This window comes from Centrocercus urophasianus, unplaced genomic scaffold (genome assembly GCF_019232065.1).
Source record: "Centrocercus urophasianus isolate 14NV4802_14NV808 unplaced genomic scaffold, USGS_Curo_1.0 seq_9, whole genome shotgun sequence".
NCBI classification, from domain to species: Eukaryota; Metazoa; Chordata; class Aves; order Galliformes; family Phasianidae; genus Centrocercus; species Centrocercus urophasianus.
Window position 1 is genome coordinate 567,407 of NW_024885532.1, and position 21,042 is coordinate 588,448.

The following is a 21,042-nucleotide window of genomic DNA, read 5'->3' on the forward strand; positions in this document are numbered from 1 at the left end:
TCTCTGAATCAGTTTAATGAGGCTTAGTCAATATTATCTTGCTTTGAGAGATTCAGCCTAGAAAAAATTATGAGAAAACAAGTCAAAGTTAAATATCATTAACTCTTAAATTTTTGCAGGTTCGTTTTGTCTCGTTTGCCTTCTTGTTTTTATTAACAACCTACCACAAAGACTCAAGGTACCGTACCATTAAAACAAGGCAGGAGGTGCCCGCAGCTGCCCACTCCCACCCAGCCGCCATCCTCCGCCCAGTGGTGCCCTCGTGTGTCTCCGCTCGTGAAGTTCAAACATTGGGATCCTGCTAATTTGCTCTACTTTGGGACAACGCTAGAAATCTGGCTCTATGCTGCACGCCCCTTTCTTCGAAGCCTCACAGCGCTTTGCAATTTCATATAAAGGAGCATGTGTGAAAGTGAAAAAACTTCTGCCCAAGCTTTTAGCTGAATTACAGTAAATAACTGTGAAAATCCAACAACCTGTTCTGCATCATGGCAACCTTTAAGTACAGACCCTAATTCCTTTTCTCTCTCAATCCCAGACCACCAGTTCAACAAAACTGTACAATTTCTCAGTACCTAAGTACCTATATGTTCACATGCTGCATCTATGGGAAGTTGGCATGCTTGCATTGAAATTATGCCCGTCTGCATAAGTTGGAATGACATTGCCATTTCAAAGGCAGTCAAGTCAGTCCAACCGTATCTCTTTTTGTTTTTTGAGGACAAATAAATTCACCTGAGTATGTTTTCCTCTATGTGGGCACTTGTATGTACATACACACATAGCTGTGTCATTAGGATTTGTAGTCTGTGCTGTATCTTCCTTCCTTGCTTCCTTGCTTCCTTCCTTCCTTCCTTTTCTTCCTCTCTTTCTTTCATAGTGAGAACACACATGAAACTTCCCCATGAACTCATAAGTTAACATATTAAACTTCATATTACTTAGAACTGGAGCATCACATTTCCATAAATGATTCACTCAAAGTTTGTGAAAAACAATCATTGAAGGAAATGAAGTCTGCATATTTCTTCTTTACAAGTTTTGAGATGCCCTTTATTTTGAGGAATTTGTCATTAAATTTGTTCATATGACAATTAGACCATCTGCCCCATCTGTTTGGGGTGCTTTTTGGAAATAATACTTCAAATACCTTGGCAATACACTTATTAGAAAGTTTCACAGACCTTCAGTATTTCAGCTCTTAAACCCATGGAGGACAAACGAATTACAATTACATATGCCTTTTGCTCTTAAAGGAGAAACTAAGGTTGACCAAAGGCCTGGCAGGGGTTGGCTTCTTTAACAAGCAGTGGTGCCACATCTCCAGATGATCCTGATGGAAAATACAAGGGCCTTTGCCCCCAGAACACAATTGGGCTATTGTATATCAGAGAGGAGCCTTCCTCTACTATGGCAGCCAACCAGCTGAAGTCCAGACACACAAGATTTTAATACATTCATTGTCTTAATGAAGAGCTACAAATGTAATGGACATGTGGAGGGCAATACAGTATGAGCATTCTGCAGCAGGCCTGCAAAGGGACATCTCCACACTGCTGAACAAGACAGGCATCAGCTTCTTCTTTGACCCTGTGGACAAGGGTAGCAGTGAGCACTGCATGCACATGGCTAAAACATCTTCCTTATTCAGCCCAATGAGGCCGGCCATGTTGGTACTGCCTTACAGAGCTGTTCCCTGATCTTCAGGGATGCTGCTACCTGTTTATGTGCTCAGTGTTGTCAGGAGTGTTAGTTGCTGTGTGTTAAGTAATTGTTAAACAGTAGGGACTGATACCTATAGGGCCTCCAGACCATTGCTGCATGCCATTTACTTGCATGCGTGTAACCTCTCAGACTCCCCAGCCAAAAGAAACAGGCAGCAGCATGACCACCCCTTCTGAAATGAGGCTGGTACTTGTGCCAAGAATTCTGATGAGGTTTTCACACATCCACTAAGTGCAAGTCCTCTGCTGTCCCCAGTAACCACTATGCTTGCTGATAGCAGCATGCTTGTTTTTATCCATCTTCCAGACATCTTAAAGTGTTTTGCTTTCAACACCTGGGCTGAAAAGTGAGCTGTGACTAAGGTCTCTCATTTGCTTGTTGCTGTACCAAGTGGTCATTGTAGTTCTCTTTGGTCTCTCATATAAGCTGAATGCACTGCATTTTTCAAAACTCACGCTGCAAAACTCCTCTCTGACCCAGAGTATCTTATCCCACAGATATACTGACAGACCCCATCCGTAATACATTGCATTTGTCCCCTTTAATTTGCCTTTTTGTTAGATCAGAACTCTCAATCCGATGATTCAGCCCCACTGGCAAAAGTAATACACACTCTTCAATATTTACAATCGTCTGCAAACTTTATCATAATATTTTATGTCGTCTACATCACTGATAATAGTACTGGACAAAAAATCAATCTCTGGGTAAAAAAAACTCCTCACAATAATAGTCTTTGTTTATGTCTTTTCATTAGCAGTGACATCTGGAGATCCACCAGTGAGTCAGTTTTTAATCCACGCAGTGCTAATTGCATATAATAGAAGTTCTTTTAAATCAAAGTGTTATTGTGGGATTGACTAAAACGCTTTGAAGAAATCAATGGCTGTTATGTGAACACCGTTGTCTTCACACTCAGAATTACATAAATTTTCAAAGCATGCTGAAGGGCATAGACAGCCCCCTGGCAAAAGAAGTTCAGTAAGGCCTACCTTCTGAGATGCTGCAGTGACTGGTTTTAATGATATTTTAACCTCCAATTTTTACTGACAAGAGCCCACATCAGCTATCTCTTTGCGACGGTTATGAATGTCATCTGATAATTATTCAATATGTCCTTTCAAGCTTTCACACACTGAGAAAATTTTGACATTACTCCTCCAGAATTTCTCCAGATCTAAACAATGCATTGTTAACAGCTGAAGGCAGGCGTTCATCTAACCATGCTGAAGGATGAAATTGAGTTTGAACTGATACTCCCTGCTTTCTCTCTTGCTGGTGATATTTGTTCTTTCTGCCACTTTCTCATGGCGGTACATAACTCCAAACAGAAATCTATGAAACATTTTTTTGCTGTTTTCATACTGTTTACTCACTGCACTTCATGAATATTTAATAGAAAACACTTCTTTTCTCCCCTCCTAATATTTACTAAAGAGTCCTTTTACTGTGTTTAATTCAGTTGCCCACTCATACGTGAGCAAGTAGCTTCTTCCTTCTCCCTGCCTTGTTACTTTTAATCCCTGTCATTAGTTTCTTTTTTCCCACCTGAGTCTTTACAAATTGATTTTATATTTTCTCATTGCATTTTTTAACCAGGATGACTTTGTGCCCAGCAAAAGCTTCACATGTTAATGAAATTGTGACTTTCTGTATATCCAACTGGATGTCTTTGAACAACTGGAAGCTTCTGTTTAACACTTCCTTCCTTCCAGTCATGTTCTCTGTCCATTATGCTGACAATTACTGTAAGCTTTGGGTAATTAGCTTCTTTCTAGTTTCATAGATGAATATTGGTGGCAACATTACGTGTTTACGCAAATGGGGTGTAATCAGATTCTAATCAGAAATACATAAACAACAGAGCAGTGTTTGGAGTGACAATTAACTATTCTTTGTCTGTCAAGAGAAGGTCTGATGATGAGTCATTCCCTTAGGGAGCAGAGCATGCTGGATTGAGAAACTCTTGAAAATATAATCCTTCTCATTCAAGCTTTATGCCTTTTTTTTTCTCCCCCCATACATGCTGTCCAGGAAATGTTTCCTAGGTAGAATTCACTAATGTTATGCATTTTCTCTTTGGTGTTTTATATATAATCCATAAGATTCAGCGTGAAACAACTTGTCATAAGGTAAGATCCAGATGTTTTGAGAATTTATTTATAGAAGAACCTGTTTCACACATTTTATCCCACAGCTTTTTGATTCTAGTGAAGACCACAGCAGTAATCCAATCAGACCTGCATTAAAATAAGACCTACATCGAGGCCATATCCCCTAGAACTCAGAGAAATAAGAGATCAGCTGTTGCACCAGTTATTCCTGCTGCTGTGACAGTGTGAATTTGTGCAGAATTACATGCTGCAGATGCTTACCTACTAGAGAAGTTGTATTTTTAAAATCATATTTATCTGCTTAAATACAAATCTCCATCTCTGTGTATTTCTAGACATGCTTTTTTAAAATATAACTTTTGTACTAAAATTTAATCAAAGTGTATTACTCTGTAGAAAGATAGCACATGTGTTTTTAACTACCATTAGTGCACTACCAGAGGAGTTTTCTTAGTTTCATTATTAAGGTTGCCAAAGCTCACACCTCACAGTTTCACCTACACCTATTTAATAATTTACAGGGTGAGAATTACATCACTGAATTCAGTTTCAACAAAGCACTTAACTGTAAGGATTTGTTTAAGTTTGTCACTGTTTGTCAGACTACTTAAGTATATCTTGAAGTTCCAGTGTAGCTCTGGTATGTTTAAAAGGCTTGCTGAACAGAGATGAATGGAAGCATACACTTAACAGGTTTGGATGTATATATTTCTTTTCTGGAATAGAGACTTATTCTGCAATTTAATGTAGATTTGCAGCAGTTCTCCTACAAAACGTCTGACAATGATGGCTGTTTAAGAGCTTTAGTTTTAAAATTACCAAGGAAAAATATGCAAATATTTTTTTAGAATGAGTCCTTTGAAATGTAGAACAAAGCACTGAAATACCCAGTGGCTTATACACTGCAGTGAATTTTTAAAATGTGCAAATGACTCTTACAGTGATACACTCAAGGAATACTTAACGAATACCTAAAGCTACTGGCATACCTTCATAGAAGTTAAGGCAGAGTTTCATACCGTTGCAGAGCTGCTGCAAATGGATAATGTTTAAATAATTCATGTCCTTATACATGCAATGCATTGGTAAGCACGGGACCTTTACTATCTACGCTGATCTCAGCTGTGGTGTGAAGAAACAGCTGAGAGTTTCTGGAAACCTGAAGGTGCAAAAGTATCATAAACCGAGAGTGCGGTTGTGCAGATTGTGACATGAGCTGAAAGCAGTAGGCAGCTAATCCATTTACATGAAAAAAAAATCTAGGAAAAAAACAAAAAAGGCACGATATACCTGTCCCAACAGCAATGAAGCAAGTTTGCAGTCAATCAATACATACAAGAACGTTGTTAGTGGGCATGGTGGTGATGGTTCAAAGGTTGGACTAGATGATCTTAGTGGTCTTTTCCAACTGTAATAACTCCATGATTCTATGGTCACCATCTGAATTAGCACACAGACATAGCAATCAGGGAACAAGGGTTCAGGTGGGACAGCTGGGAGCAAGAGACAATACGATAAAGTTCCATGAGCTCAGCAGAACATGGAGCTGGAACTGAGCAATAATTGAGTACTATGAAGAAGCAGTGCATCCATAGGTCAGCTAATAAGGTATCTGACTCTGAGCAAAAAAATCTTATATTTGATATGTTGCATATGGATTAAAACTCTGATTTGGCATCATGCTATCTCTAATTGTGTTTTTGCTAGTCTGGACCAAATTTGCAGCATCTAGAGTGCAAATTCTGACTTAAGTATGTGAAATATACACTTTCACCCTTAAATGGATATCTACAATTAAATGAATGTCTGCATCGTGTTCTACAAATCTGAACAGGTGTCTATGTCAGGAATAAACCCTGTTCTTTTGTCTCTGTTATTTTGTCTCTGCTCTCCTACAGGTTAAGGTGCGTCATCCCTCTCCCTTCTTTTTTTAACAACATAATCACAAAGAAGTTAGCAGTGGAAGTCCTCAACCTATCCAAGTCAAAGCCTTCTTGATTTTAAAAACTTAAATAAAGTGGGAGAAAAAAACAAGCAAACAACACAACAAAAACAAACAAACAAACAGCAACAGCAACAGAAAAAACCCTTCAAATTGAAGCTGTGAAGCACGTTTTACCTGGGAGCAGCTCAGAAATGCAGTAGTTCATCAGTAAAAGACCAGTTGTGGTTCGTGATGTTAGAAAATATATGCTCGATAGTATATGAATATGTAACATAAATTCATCTCAACTAGCCTTATGGATAAAGCATTTACCTTAATGTGTCTACAATGTGAGTGTGGGACTGAACATCAGATAAATGTGTGTGTCCTTAAATAAGACAGATAGCTACAGAGAGTGAGGAAATACTGCTGTCGGAGCCTGGCAGCCATATAGCTGCTTACTGAGCTCACAGATCTGTTGACTGCAACAACCAGAGATTGACTACAATGAAAGCTCATCCAACAAGTTCACGTAGAGACACCTAGGTTGTGGGCTTGGAATACTGAGTTGTCCTGATAGTGTACTGTAAAAATCTGCTTGAGTTGATTTACCAGTTTTAGACTCCTATGCTAGGAATAGTCAGATTATGTCTTAGAATTATGTCCCTCTGTTGGCTGAAGAAGAAACCTAGACTGTTGATATACAGGCAGCAGTGCTGTAGTTATATGAAATATAGGGAGCTGAAAACTGTTCTTCTTGTCCTTCTGAAATGTGTTTTCTGACTGTAGTCTTCCTTCTCAAGGACCAGCACAGTGCTTGCTTTGCAATAATGCCATGGCAATAAATTTTAAATAATTAGCTGATTTTAATACCACAATATTTGTATTTATTTCTAAGCATTTAACCTTAGAAACATAGTTAGAATGAGACTAACACTTTTGGTGTGTAGGAGAATCTGTAAATCTCATGAGGAGGCCACAGGAGCTTTCAAAGTCCAATGTGACATGTTGTTAGCCTGGGAGGTAAGCAACTCTGTCTCTGTAATTGTACATGGTTGGTCTCTGCTATTCAAAACCCTCATGTCCCCATATGTGATCCCAGAGTACTTGAAGCATGCAAGGCCCCTTGTACGTTTCAGGATTTTGCACATCACCATTTCAGAGCTTCAAAGTACAGTTGCTTTATGGCAGCACATCTCAATGGAGCTGAGTATGGCTCAGATGATATGAGTGTCTCTTTTCCTTTTGGTCAGTTTTCAAACTGAATTGGGAAGACCAGTTGCAGCTACAAATTGCAACTGTGTGAATTTCTGCTCAATGACAAATGTCAGCAGGATTTAGCACTTCTTATTTAGGTACTTTATGTACCATTATCTACCTTTAAATGCATCATTACCAGAGAAGTTGAGTTCTGCACAAAACACATTCATGTCGATGGAACAGTAATACAAAGGAAGACTGGCATCACAGAGAAAATGAGTCAGGTCTATGAAATCACTGGATAATAAAAAAGCACACTGTGTATAAATTGCAGGTGTTGTGGCAGAACTATTTCTGTCACTGATCTTTCTAATAAATTTGGAGGAAAAAATGGAGAATTAAATAGAATAATTAAGCCAATGGAATCTCAGTTTCAGGGTTCAATTTCTCGTTGCCAAAAACAAGAGCTGAGAAATGGATACAATCTTTCCTACCCCCAAGTAAAACCACACGTTAGCACCGTCTTTTCAAATACTCACTAACAGCCCTTTGCTGTATGATCAATATATTATAGCACTTTGCCTTTTCAAAGTGCAACATAAGTGCTAGGAATTCAATATAATGTTACACTGAACTTCAATAGGCTGAGGGTTGTATTTGTTTAAGGGAACGCAATGAAGTCAGAAATTAAAGTCATCTCATTTGTGTCACTGATTAGAGCTACTTAAGCTTTCTTTTAAGGTTCAGTGCTATGCTCATCCACATTGGTCCTGTCTGCCCGAACACAAGACCAACACCAGTCCTAAAGGACCTCGCTTCTTTTGCTCTCTCTGTGTGAGCCATCATTGGGTTTGCTTACTTTGTACCAGTACCATGATATAGACAGTCCCCATAACTTTGGAGAGGCAAAGGCTCATGTCAGTAATTTGCTTTGTATGGAATTTAATTCTTTGTATGGAATACATATTAACAGATTCAGAAAAATCTTTTGTTATTTTTTTTTTTTTCTTGGAGGCATAACCTTTCAGTACCAGAGGACTCATCTGTTCACTCCCATTGCACCTGCAACATAACCAGTAAAGACTAGTGGAAGATACTAGTGTTTTCAAAACGCATCTTGTGTACAGGTTTCCTGAGATAGTACCTCATACGTCAAGGAGAAAATGCAGCAGTAGTACATTTTGCCAATGGACAGCACATAAAAGCTGACTGGACCACGGCCAAACAGCCTTGGCACAAATGTCACAGGTATGCATTCTTAGATCAAGCTGCCTAGGCTTAAAAGCAGTCTGGAGCCAGAGGAAGATTTTATTTCTAGGCTCTGCAACAATGCTAACAAGAAATACGCTATTCCGGAACCAGTAACCATGAAGAAAATAATATTTTCAGGAAAATACAGCTTCTCTAGGGGAAAAAATGAATGTGAGCAACAAAGGTTCTGCAAGAAAAGTCAGATTCCTGTCCAAAGGATGTGAACTGGATCCGTCCTTTTCCTGTATCCAAAGAAGGACACCCAACAACGATCAGAGGGGATGAAAATGTGCACTTGTTGTTTGCTAAAGAAAATAGTTTCAAAGCAGCATTTTATTCTGTTCAGTTACACTTTTCAAAATGTTTTCAGGAGACACTTCTCTCATCCTTGATAGAGTTAGTCCAAGGCTCCTCAGTGTCAGTAAAAATTAAGTGTCATGACAGTGAAAGATTGGTCTGGGAGCTGCAGTACCATCTGATTCCAGTCAAAGAGGAGGAATACAATGAAATTCCACACCTACCCATGTCAGAGACAAAGGCCTGATGCTTAAAGACACACACCCATTTGCTTTTCCAAATCACACACTGCAATCTGACTGTATCTTATAAAACTATTGTGCCATATGGAATTAAAACAGCATATGGGTATTAGATCAAAACTTCAAGTTTACATTCAGTCCTCAACAGTATCTTTGCAATTCACGCGTTCATGTTGGATATCTTCTGAATTATTTATAATGCCCATTTTCTAGATGACAAAATTACTACCTAAATTGTTCTTCAGAAACTTTTTGTTCTGCTTTATATTTTACTCCAACACAAGAAGATTAGAAACATACATGCCTTTTAACTAACAACAGTCTCTAGATAATCATCAGTATCATTTTGTCTTTGTATTTAAATCCCTATTAAAAATATATCGTATAAACTTATTAACAGTATAGGAAGCAGCACAAATATGCCAGATATCTGTATGTTTCCACTCTTCTAGGTAATCTTGAAGACCCTGGCACAGGTTTTGCAGCCACGTATCAGTACTGCAATGCTACCAGCATATTCTTCAACAATAGGCATACAAACACATACAGAACCTTACTAACATTCTTTGTAACGATGTTGTTTTGGACAAACAGGAGTGGATGCCTGTCTGCATTTCAGCATCCCAAAGAGACACATAAATGAAGCCTGCTCTATAAGTTCTTATTTCTCAACAGGTAGATCCAGAGGGAAACAACAGAGGCAGGGACGGATTAGGTCCCATCATTTTATGATGCTGGAATTTCTTACGAGAGAAACTGTGTTACCACAATCTTCCTCAAATTGTGTTCTGGAGCATGCAACTTGGCAACGAGCACTGACTGATATTACACTTGCATTATTTACAATTCCTTAAAAGGCTGGCTTAAATTATTCTTTTAGTTACTATGGCAATCTAGGAGACCTTTTCAGCCTCTAGCTTTTCTGAGTATGGAATAAACCGTTGCTTCAGAGAAATTTCAATATTGCTACAGGAGATAATTTATGATTTTTTTTTTCATTAGTTTTAAAAAATCTTTCCTTTTAATACTTGCTTGGCTGGTAACACATTAGATTGCTGTCATCAGGAGTGGTAGCTTCAACCATGATAATTCTGGCACCAACTCTGCAGACAGCATGTGTTAAAGATGCTCAGACAACTTTCACCCTCCTGTGTAATGATGTAAATCTAGATGTGTTCCATATCAGACCATACAGGTACTCCTGATGAATAAAATATGAGGATAAAAGTTGATTTTTTTTAATATTATAAGGTTACCATAGGGTTGTATTTTTTTGTTGTTGCTGTTGTTTTTTTTTTTAAACATGTTCATGTCTTTGTTGAAGATCTTACACTGGAAGGAACACTTGCAGATGCCTTTTTTTCTATTGAGGCTTTTGGCAGGTGCTTACAATTACTACGACTGGATAGTACTAAACATCAGTACATAGCGTGAAAATATTGCTCTATGAGTCAGTGCAACCTGAATGCAAGTCATGTATGTACATCTATCTAACGAGGCTTAAGAAGGTATTTTTGTCTCTATGCTCTTCCACTTGCCTGCTGTTCAGATATTTCAGTTTTTATTGAGTCTGCTGGAATTTTGTGACCCATCCACAAGTCTTCAGGGAAACCAGATTTATAACTGACTTTTTTTCTTATGTGAATGTCAGTGGATGTCAGTAGACAGACATGACTCTCAATGTCGATTAGAAACCATACTTTTAATTAAAATACGTATCTTATCATTTTATTCTTCTATGTTTTCCCCAAGTTTATAAAGGTAGAAACACTTAAGTATAGAAAAGATTTAGAAAGGTTTTGCAATGAAATCATTCTTCTTTGTGCAATCTTCTGTATATACTGCAGAGAAAATGTCACATAACATAACATTAAGTTTGTGTACACAGTCATGTTGTAGTGGTAACCTCCACCTCAGAGTTTCAGTTAGGCAAACTTATTTCTCCAGCTTTTAAATCTACTTACTGTATAACAACATAATGTAAGTAAAATTCCTGTTGACAAAACCCATGCTTTTTTTTTCCGGAAGAAGCCATTGAAACAAAACATTTGGACTTTTTCACCACTTGATAACACATTCTTCAAAATACTTTTAAAGTGCTTCTTCAAGAGAATGCATGTGCAATGATTTTAAGTTACATGAACTGTTCACATCTTGATCTAAAGAAAATTGATGTTGATCTAAAGAAAACTCTGAGGAAGTGAAGAAATATAATTAGAAAATGAATTCAGCTTTGTCTATATTCACATTTTGGCCTGGACTATTAAAGCAGTTTTGAATCAGATTCTCCAATCATTCACACTTACTGCACATTGTTGCATAAAAGGAATGGCTTTCATACTCTCAACCTACATTTCTTCAGGTTCAGAGAAACTGAACCTCAAACACCGTGCCAGGTGCTCCCCAAATGTGCTCCATCCCCAGGAGGGATCCAAAACCACAGTGATCTGACTGAACTGCAGTCAGTTTCTAACCACATGTGTGCCAGAGACATTCGGTCCAGAATCAGATTAGACCAAGACTGAGTCAAAACTCCAGACTGCATTTATTGAATATGAAGGAGGCTTGACATCTAACAGTAGATCTATTGATCCTCTCCTAATACATCACAATACTGGCTGACACGCGCACAGCCTCAGTTTTCTGTGTGTATGTAGACCTGGTACAGCTGGGAGGGACATGTCTGCATGTTTTTGCAAACCATTATGCAAGCCCATGCACTGAGGCAGCAATTGCTGTGGCTGAGTGAACCTTGCTGGGAGACGTGCTGATCACAGCACTAACGTTCCTGCATGGCTTCTGTGACGCTCCACACGCAGACCAGCTTGTGTCTGCCTACCAAAGCCATTCTCAGGGCACTGATCCCCACGTGCTGGTTGTGATTCTGCGTGAAGCTTCCTTACCAGCAGGAAGATGCTCTAAGGAGATAATCCAAACACGCCGCTCCCAGATGTGGGGCCTGTTCCGGTGCCCCTCACAAGAATGTTCTAGTGATGGCATGTGAAATTATACAATGCTATCAGATTTCAGCCAAATCAGGACCATAGGTCACGTACGACACAGAGAGGTCTGCAAAACAGATGCTCCTCATAGCTCTGGTTATCTAAATGGATGTGGCTGATTGCCTTTTTCATGTTCATAAGCCAGAAATCATGGGAAATCTTCAGAGAAGGGATTAAAGTAATCATGACTGCTGTGGGTCCACAAGGCCCAAAGATGTTTTGCAAACATACTTAAAAATGCAGCAGCTCTGAAGCTACAATGAATACTTGACACAGAGTCATTTTTGTCAGTACACATCATGTTCCCATAATGTTCTTGATGAGATACTCACAATAAAATTCTGAAGCTTATTTTTAAGCCTATTTGTGGATTACTTTCAGCATCTCAGCTTTACAAAAAAAAAATCCTGACAAGAAGTACACAGTGTAGCTCTTCACAACAATACGTTTCCTATTCTTCTTTTTCATAGGTACCCCATAGTACTTCCTTTTTATCACATAAAAGGAAAAACATCTTCATTACTAGAACTGACATTCATATGTAGTAGCATAACTCAGTACTTTACTGCTAGGTAGGAAAATGAATCATTCCTTGTTAAACAAATCTGTTTTCATTCCACTCTTTTTTCTTTATCAACCAAACTAAATATAAGCAAATTTCAAACATACGTTCAGCATTTCATCTAAATATCCACCAGAGTATTTGAAAAAGAGAAGTTTCAAACCGGCGAGAGGACAGTTTTTCTCTCTTGACCACATCTTTGAAAGACACTTACCGTAAGATCCGCTCATTTGACCAGAGAACACTTTGGATATGGCAGTTCAAGCATACTTTTAAGCCCTAAATTCTAATGCCCAGCATTAAATACTCTGACATCTCTACAGACAGCCCTCCAAAGAGCTCTGCTCTCTCTTCTTCCAGTTAGTTCAGCTGCTTGCCTGTACTCATCTCTTCCTTTCTTATCTGACTTAGAGACATCATAAGGCTAATTTCTGTAACAACTTGTTCAAAAAGTAGCATTATTTCTGCAGGGTACAGATGACCGGACAGCCAAGCAGCAAAATCTGCTTCTGCAAGAAGATTTATTCCTATAAAGCAAATGAAGGAGAAGTCAAGAAATTATTATGCTCTCTTAAAAGATAAATACTGAATGCAACCTTGAAATGTATTTTAGCTACTTCTCAGCTAGAAGCATCATGCAAATAATAGAAAAGAAAGGAAAAGCTTAATTTAATAACTCTGGACTGTCCTAGACCGAGACAAATCATCTTCATGGTTCTAGAGAGACTTACTGCAGCTATTGTCACTAGCCAGAGATTCAAAGTCATCGTATGGCTCAGTGCATTTTAAGGGGATGTACGAAAGCAGAAATGTCACTGTCAAGGTAATTTGCTCTACTGCAACTCAGTGGGTGAAAAAAAATTAGTTGTGGATGTAAAAGGGACACCTGCCCTCATCAGTTCTTCAAACATACTTGGCACACAAGCCTCTTCTTGCACTTTTTGAGAATGTGTCTATGTGTTCTAGTCATAATATTCCTACTGAAATCGAGCAAAAATTATTACCACCCAGTCCTAACGTGACCTCATCTGGATCCCTATGTTCAGTTCTGCCCACCCACGGTTAAGAGACAGGAGTTTAGATTCTGATAGTTGCAAATGATATTCAGATAATCTGGGGAATGTAGAACTTGCCTCACAACAGGAAGCTAAAAGGCTTCAGATTGCTTAGTCTAGCAAAAGGGTGACTATGGAGGAACATGATTCATGTCATATGTCTTGGTTTGTTCCAAACGGTGTTAATTCTGACCAGCCAGTCAGTGCACATGTGCTAGCTGGCTATCAGGCAAGACAAACAGGTCAAAGTCATGCTGGAGCTTTTCCAACAGTGGTCTCTCTTGCCTACCTAACAAAACTTTTAGTTCTGTAAAATTCATAAAAACTTCATAACTCCGCTTTCAATCCCTCTGTCAAAGCCAGCTGAAACTGAGCAATGCCATCAGAAGGTACTGAGGTGAGAGCAGGCTGACATGGACTAACTGATAGGCACAAAGGCAGAATCGATACGTTCTTATTAAAATAGACAGAAAGAACAGCTGTGGACAACTTATTAAACATGTATAATGATAGTAAACATTACTTAAACAAGAAAGAAATGGAGACACAGAATTAAAGGAAGAACTAAAGATATCTGCATGCCTTGAACGAGCCAAGAGAGCAAACAGCTCTTTTGCTACTTTGATCTGCAGTAGCAGTGTATGATATTTTGAGCATCGCTAACACACACAGACTGCAAGTAGGAACAGCTACATAAAAGATACAATAAACAGAATACTTTAATATTATTTCAGATTACAACAATCATAGTTTAAGTAAACGCACTGAGAAAAAAAGAAAACGCACCACTGTGGTCTGCAAATCTGGTTACAACACCGTCTGCAATTGTAGGCATCATTTCTTAGCATTTAAACACTTATTCTAAGAAGATTGGCTCTCTAAGAAGTGGGTGCCTGTGAAGACCTCCAGCCCTTCATTTCCTAAAGGACTTAGGCCCTTACTTTGGAAATAGTGACTCAACAGGCATCTAAAATTGAAATGCAAGTGAAATATTCAAGATGCGTGGATTGAAAATCATCCTTACAATGAGCCTTGCTCTCAAATTCTCAAGCTCTTTTTTTTTTTTTTTTTTTTTTTTTTGAATCAATTCCCCACTGATTGCAAGAAATCACTTACTTTCATTATTTTTCCACTGTGAACTACACTGTTTCCTGGTCTCCTGCTTTGTACAGCGTAGATTCCTCCCACGTACATTCAACATTTCAACATCCCTCTTCTACATTTCAATCTAGTTAAGAGGTTTTCTTGGAAAGTTTATAGAACGATCAAAGAGATAAAACTTTCAGCTTCTGTCATTCATGAGTTTCCACAAGAAAATGTAGCCCTTTCCTCTGTTGGATGTCTGGAGGATGTTAAACTCTTTTCCAGCAATATTTATATCTGGGGAGAAGTCAGAAGGCTCCACAGACCATCAGACTGGAAAGTCTCATAGTCAGAATTAAAATGTATTTGAAATACTCAAATGCTGTTGCTTTTTACTTCTGGCTTTTAATCAGAAAGAATCACTGGTGCAACTTTCTGCTAGTGACCAGCACTTGATTAGCACTAAGTATTGACTGCAATGGGTTGTCAAGCAATAGTGTACAGGCAGTTTTTCTGTGCGAGGTGAAGGCAATGTGAAATGGTAAAGAAACTTTTTGTGAGGAGGACAGAGCGGTCCTGCTATAGGAGGACTGCCAGATGGGTGGCTTCTGTAACATTTGTTTGGAGCAGTATGGCTTTTAAGACAGACACACACACCTCAGGAGAGAAGAATCCCAGATGTTAGGAGCTCTCCAGTGGCACAGGTCACCTGCATTTCCACAAGAAAACATGAGAGAGTAGCAGTGAAAAAGCTGCATTTGTTTGACAAGCGCGTCCCCATGAAGAAATCATCTGGACATTCACAATTGCAGCTTGACAGAGTTTTTCCAGACATGGGACTTCTTTTTCTCAAAACTTCAACTCCTCAAATGAAAGAGAAAGAAGAAAAAAATAAATAGAAAAAAAAATAAAAAAATCCCCACAACCAAACCCACAGCCCAAACCCTAGCTTATTTGCTCCTCTTTTTGTTCAGCCCATGGGAACAGAGATGAGCATAGTTTTTTATTCTGCACTGTTTTGTAATTTAGTTATTCTCAGGAAAACTACCTACTCTAACAGCTCCTTCTGACTGACTCCAGGCCAGTACATGGACCTGAGCAGGGAGATGAGTGCTTTGCTGTCCATCAAACTGGACCACATTTGAAGATCAGGTCTGCCTAGCACCATAAATATGAAATAGTTTTTCAAGGTATATCACAGACTTAATACTTATAGCATCCTGGCTCTCATGTGAAATGTTAGAGCATGTGCAAAAGTGATCTTGCTAGATGAACTGGATGAACTCAATAAAATGAATAGCTTTCATTTCTAGAATCCATAACAATGTTTCCATTTCAGGCATTTGTGATGATGACCTTTACCTGCTGCATTCTAGATTAGTCATCCAAGGTGGTATCCTTCCCAAGTATTAGCAGACAGAATAATAACAGCTCATCATTGTAGATGTCAGCAGGCATAAACAGCAGGAGACATTAATTATCACTCTCTTGGTTTACAGCAGCAGAAACCATCATTGAGGAAAAGAAAGACAGAATGACAGGAAGACAGAGAGGAAGGGAGGAAGGGAGGAAGAGAGGAACAGAGGAAGAAAGAAAGAAAGAGAGAAAGAGAGGAAGAAAGAGAGGAGGAAAGAAAGGAAGGAAGGAAGAAAGAGAGGAGGAAAGGAAGGAAGGAAGGAAGGAAGGAAGGAAGGAAGGAAGGAAGGAAGGAAGGAAGGAAGGAAGGAAATATGAGAGAGCTTTGCAATCAAAGCAACATTTCCTATCCAAAAGTGATCTAATTAAGACAATAGTGTTGAGATTCTGCTGCACTTTTTTTCTCTTTTCTTTATTTAATGAAGTACAGAGGCAACCTGAGGGGGAAAAAAAAATTAAAAAAATGGTTACATTTGAAATTCTGATGTGCAATATGTGGAGAATAAAAGAGAAACAGAGCACAGGAAGGAAGAAAGAACTTACTCAGGTTAACTGCCATACTTTCTAACAGCAGTGGCAAGACCAGGGTAAGCCTGACAAATGAATAGATGGCACAAAACATAAAATATCACTTTCACCTCTCTTAAAACAACAAAAGAAAGTAGCCATATCATCTTTTTGCTTGATGTAGATTGGCATCAAGTCTTCTTTGTTTTAATTGCATTTTATTATTTTCATTATTGCATTAATAAGTCTGATGATTGCATTACAAATATTTCACACATTACTGCAGGGAAGGCTTTTGTAATCAAATCAGTTCATAGCAGCTGAAGTACTCTAATAGTCATTAAAAAAAACAAGGTTCTCCAGCTGTATCATACTTCCCAACTTTATTACTATGTCTCTGATTAGACAATTCTAGTCAAGATTTTAGAAGAGGTAATAAGATCATGTTAGCTCTGAAGTCTTTCTCCAAAAGATATGGATTAGGGAATACTTTCTCAGAAGATGTGATTAAAGCTGGGGTTATAAGAACGAACTAGAAATATTTCAAAGTGACTGGGGAACAATTCAACTTAAATCATGTAATGCAACTTTACTGCGAGAATTTTCAATGCTAAGTCTGCATCTTGAAATGATCTTGCAACAATTCTTCTTTAGCAGTTTTGCCTATTTTAGATATTCCATTTGTAATCCCAAAGTAGACCAAAGGTGTTTGATATAATAAAGCTGCAGAGAAGCTGTTCAGGAAAGAACATATATTGAAAGCAAAATCTTTTACCCCACAGAAGATCTGCCACTGATCCAATTGGCCTGTCAGAGTAAAAACAAATTGATGTTATAGTACATCAGCTTTTCCAAAACCAACCCATGTGATTAATTGGATTGTGTGTTTGTGATCTCACCCTATAGGTTTTCAAGGCTAATGATTCTTCATATGCCTATTGTTGGAAGCCTCTGATAGCCTCAGCTATATATCTGACATTTGATATATATCAAACCAATTGAATTTAACTTTCAATGCAGCATCCGAACTCTGCTTTTCAACTTCTAGTGTCAACTTGGATCCAACCCAGTTTGGATGAAAGTTCTTGAAATTCCTTTCCTGACTGCACTGCAGACCGAAGAATCCTATGGTGCAGAGAGGCACGCACAGCAAGTCACTCTGGGGGTGGTGAGGTCCATGTGAGGTGCTCATCTTGAGTGCTGTCAATGTGTTCATTTATAGCACAGACAGAAACTTCTGCACAAAGCTTGTTCTACCGAAACCACAATCTGTCATTCTTAAAAGCTGCTGTAATTCACCAAGTCTTTCTTAATGATATGAGACAATATTGCTAATGAAAGAAAGAGTTTCCAAACTCCTCCATGCTCTACAGTTCATTTCCTTCCCTGTCCTGCTGCTACTCTTTCATGTACACTGTTGTTTCCAAAGCTACACACTCAGACTCTAAGTCAGGTCAATCAGTGTGTTAGCCTACAGATCAATCTGTTCCAAAACTTGGTTCATGGCACAGCCACACAAACATGTATGAAATCTCTATAAAGCAGAGAACGAGCAGCTGGGGAATAGTGAAATCTTATGCTGGTTTAAAGAGTTCCTCAAGTTACAAACTCGGCTATGAGCCACATACAGTGATGGCCACTCAGGCTACTCAAGTCCTGAAAAGACTCTCAGGAACATTAGGACTTAACCCAGCCAGGTAAATAAATAACACACTGGCAGACTCAGTTCAACATCAGTATATAATGCATGTGTGAGAGAAAACTGAATTTTTCAGGATTCTTACTCAGGAAGGGCACCCATTCACCAGAAGGGATGGCTCAGACGTAAGCCTTTTTTAGTACACAGCTATACTCAGAAGCAAAACCCGACTTTGTGATGCATGAGAGAGTGAGAAAGAGAAAAATGTCCCCCCAGAATTACTATGGACTAATTATCTAGACAAGAGCTTAGTATCCTATATAATACAGGTTGCAAATGTGACTGTGTCATGGCAAACAGTGGTTTATTGAGAGGAAAACAACAAGAACGTTAGGAGTAAAGAAAAAACACGCACAAATAGATTGAAATTATTGGGATTGTTAATTTTACAAAGCAGACGTTTAAAAGAGAGCATGATAATAGCATTTAAAGCCAAGAACAGTGCAAGTGAAGATAGGTAAAAAGCTTTGAGACAGCTTTGTTCCTTTCCTCGACACAATACTAGAGAGACATCCAGTGAAATTGCAAGGTAGCGAATTAAAAATGGATAAAAAGTAGCACTTCTTAGCACAATATGCAATTACAGGATTGTAGTGCTTAGGCCAGGACTTGAGCCATAGTGTGGATGGGGTAATTTGAGGTTGCTTACCCCTCAGTGAAAGGATAAGCTGCTACACATGGCAGGGTATGGTAGGAAAGCAGTTAGCACAATGCGACCTACTGCCATCAACTAGCTGCTGACTGCACTAGCTTGCTGTCTGTCCAGGCTTGTAACCACGCATCTTTCAACATGCTGAAGGTTGGCTCTTAATTAGAAAAACAGCAAGACTCCCGTCTTTAACACTGTGCCAGAGGAGTCTATTCAAAGGAAGTCAAACATGTTCCCTTTACAGGATTAAGTGTACACAAATACAAAGTGATGTGGAAGGGGGTTTCCTGAAAAAGAAGGGTGTACGAAGGGACTTGCACTGCATGGAGACACATTACCACAGAAAATGCCTGTTGTGTTTCAGAGAGGAAAAGTGATTGCATATAAAGATTTAGCTTGGAGAAGAGAAGGCTCTGGGGAGACCTCATTGTGGCCTTCCAGTACATGAAGGGAGCATTTAAACAGGAGGGGGAACGGCTGTTTATGAGGGTGGATAGTGATAGGACAAGGGGGAATGGTTTTAAACTGAGACAGGGGAGGCTTAGGTTAGATATTAGGAGGAAGTTTTTCACTCAGAGGGTGATGACACACTGGAACAGGTTGCCCAAGGAGGCTGTGGATGCCCCCATCCCTGGAGGCATTCAAGGCCAGGCTGGATGTGGTCCTGGGCAGCCTGGTCTGGTGGTTGGTGACCCTGCACACAGCAGGGGGGTTGAAACTGGATGATCATTGTGGTCCTTTTCAGCACAGCCGTTCCATGATTTCCAAGCAGGCCACCGGCCAGAGAAGGCCGGGCGGGGAGGGGGCGGTTCCTCCGCGGAGGGCTGAGGGCGCCGTCCCGTCGTCCGGCTCCGTCCCGTCCCCGGGCTCCGGCCGCGCCATTTCCCTTTCCTTGCGGGGCCGCCCGTGCCGCTGCCCCGCGCTTCCCCCCTCAGCCACGCTGCTCTCGCCCCCGATCCTGCGCGGGCGGTTGGCGCCTGGCGCCGCGCCCGGGGGCAACATGGCGCCCGTCTCGCTGCCTGCGGTCCGCGGCGGTGAGGGCACGCCGTGATTGTTTTTCCCTTCCCCGAGAACGGCGTTGGCTGGTTCCGTGTGAAAGGACGTTGGTGGCATGCGGTGGGAAGCGTGTCCCCAAGCTCTGACCGCAGTCAGTGCCGTCACCGCTCCTCGGCACCGCGATCTTTCAGGCTCTTTCTGTCTCGGCGTTAATAAATCCTGCAGATGGTGCGAGGAAAATAACAGCGTGGTGTTAAAAACATGTGGTTTTCATGTGTGAATCTTATCGTGCCCAAAAACTCTGAGTAAAATCGTCATGCTGCATTTGCAGTACGGGATGGGAGGGGGCAGCCATGATTGCATGGTCGGGGACAGCAGCGCGGGGTGGGCTCGTTTCAGTTTCTTGGATCGGGAAGATCCATTGAAGGAACGATTTATAAGTAGGGACCTCAGAATCACTTACAACTGCATGGATTTCTCCCATTTGATGATCTTTCTCTGCCCTGCCAGCTCCCATCAGATCATGGATGGAATCAGAATATCCTGAGTTGGAAGGGACCCACAAGGGTCACAGAACCATTAAAGCTGAAAAAGACCACAAAGATCATCTGCTCCAACCATCAACCCACCCCCACCATGCCCACTAACCACTTTCCTCAGTGCCATGTCTACATGGTTCTTCAGCACCTCCAAGGGCTGTGACTCAACCACCTCCCTAGACAGCCTGTGCCAGTGCCTCACCACCTTTTCTGAGAATAATTTTTTTCCTAATTGCTAACTTGAACTTCCACTGATGCAACTTAAAGGCGTTCCCTCTCATCCTATCAGAGTTACCTGGGAGAAGAGGCTGACACCTACCTCACTCCAGTCCCCTTTCAGGTAGTTGTAGAGTGCAGTAAGGTCTACCCTGAGCCTCCTACAGACTAAACAATCCCAGTTCCTTCAGCTGCTCCTCATAAGAATCATTGAGGAAAGGATCTTGAGCCCAACTGCTGGCTCCACACAGGATCACCCAAAAATATGACCGTGTGTCTGAGAGCTCTGCCCACTCCTTCCCTAAATCTATTTTCCTATCCTCTAGTCAGCTGTCTCTCAGTGCAGCCCTGCTACTTCCTCTTCAGTTGCCACCTGAGAGCCCTCCCACAGCCACATAACTCTTTCTTCTCCCACTGTCTTATATGAAACCAAATGGTGGCAACAGCTCCTTTGTTTCATTTTGGAATTTTCAGCTGCCAACCGTACAGCACAGGCATACACATACTGGTGTCTGCTTTCTTCCTCAGCCTGCTTTTTCCTCATCTTTAATAATATTTTTTATTT

The 21,042-nt window shown here is 40.1% G+C and overlaps 1 long non-coding RNA gene across 1 annotated transcript; it reads right to left on the bottom strand.

Annotated features, from left to right (window-relative positions):
- Positions 1-19,750: 19,750 nt before the first annotated feature.
- On the bottom strand, positions 19,751-20,727 carry LOC122171549. Its single transcript, XR_006172019.1, has 3 exons — positions 20,581-20,727; positions 20,186-20,307; positions 19,751-19,941 (listed from the first exon to the last, which is right to left on the bottom strand). It is a non-coding gene; the product is annotated as an uncharacterized LOC122171549 (long non-coding RNA).
- Positions 20,728-21,042: the final 315 nt, after the last annotated feature.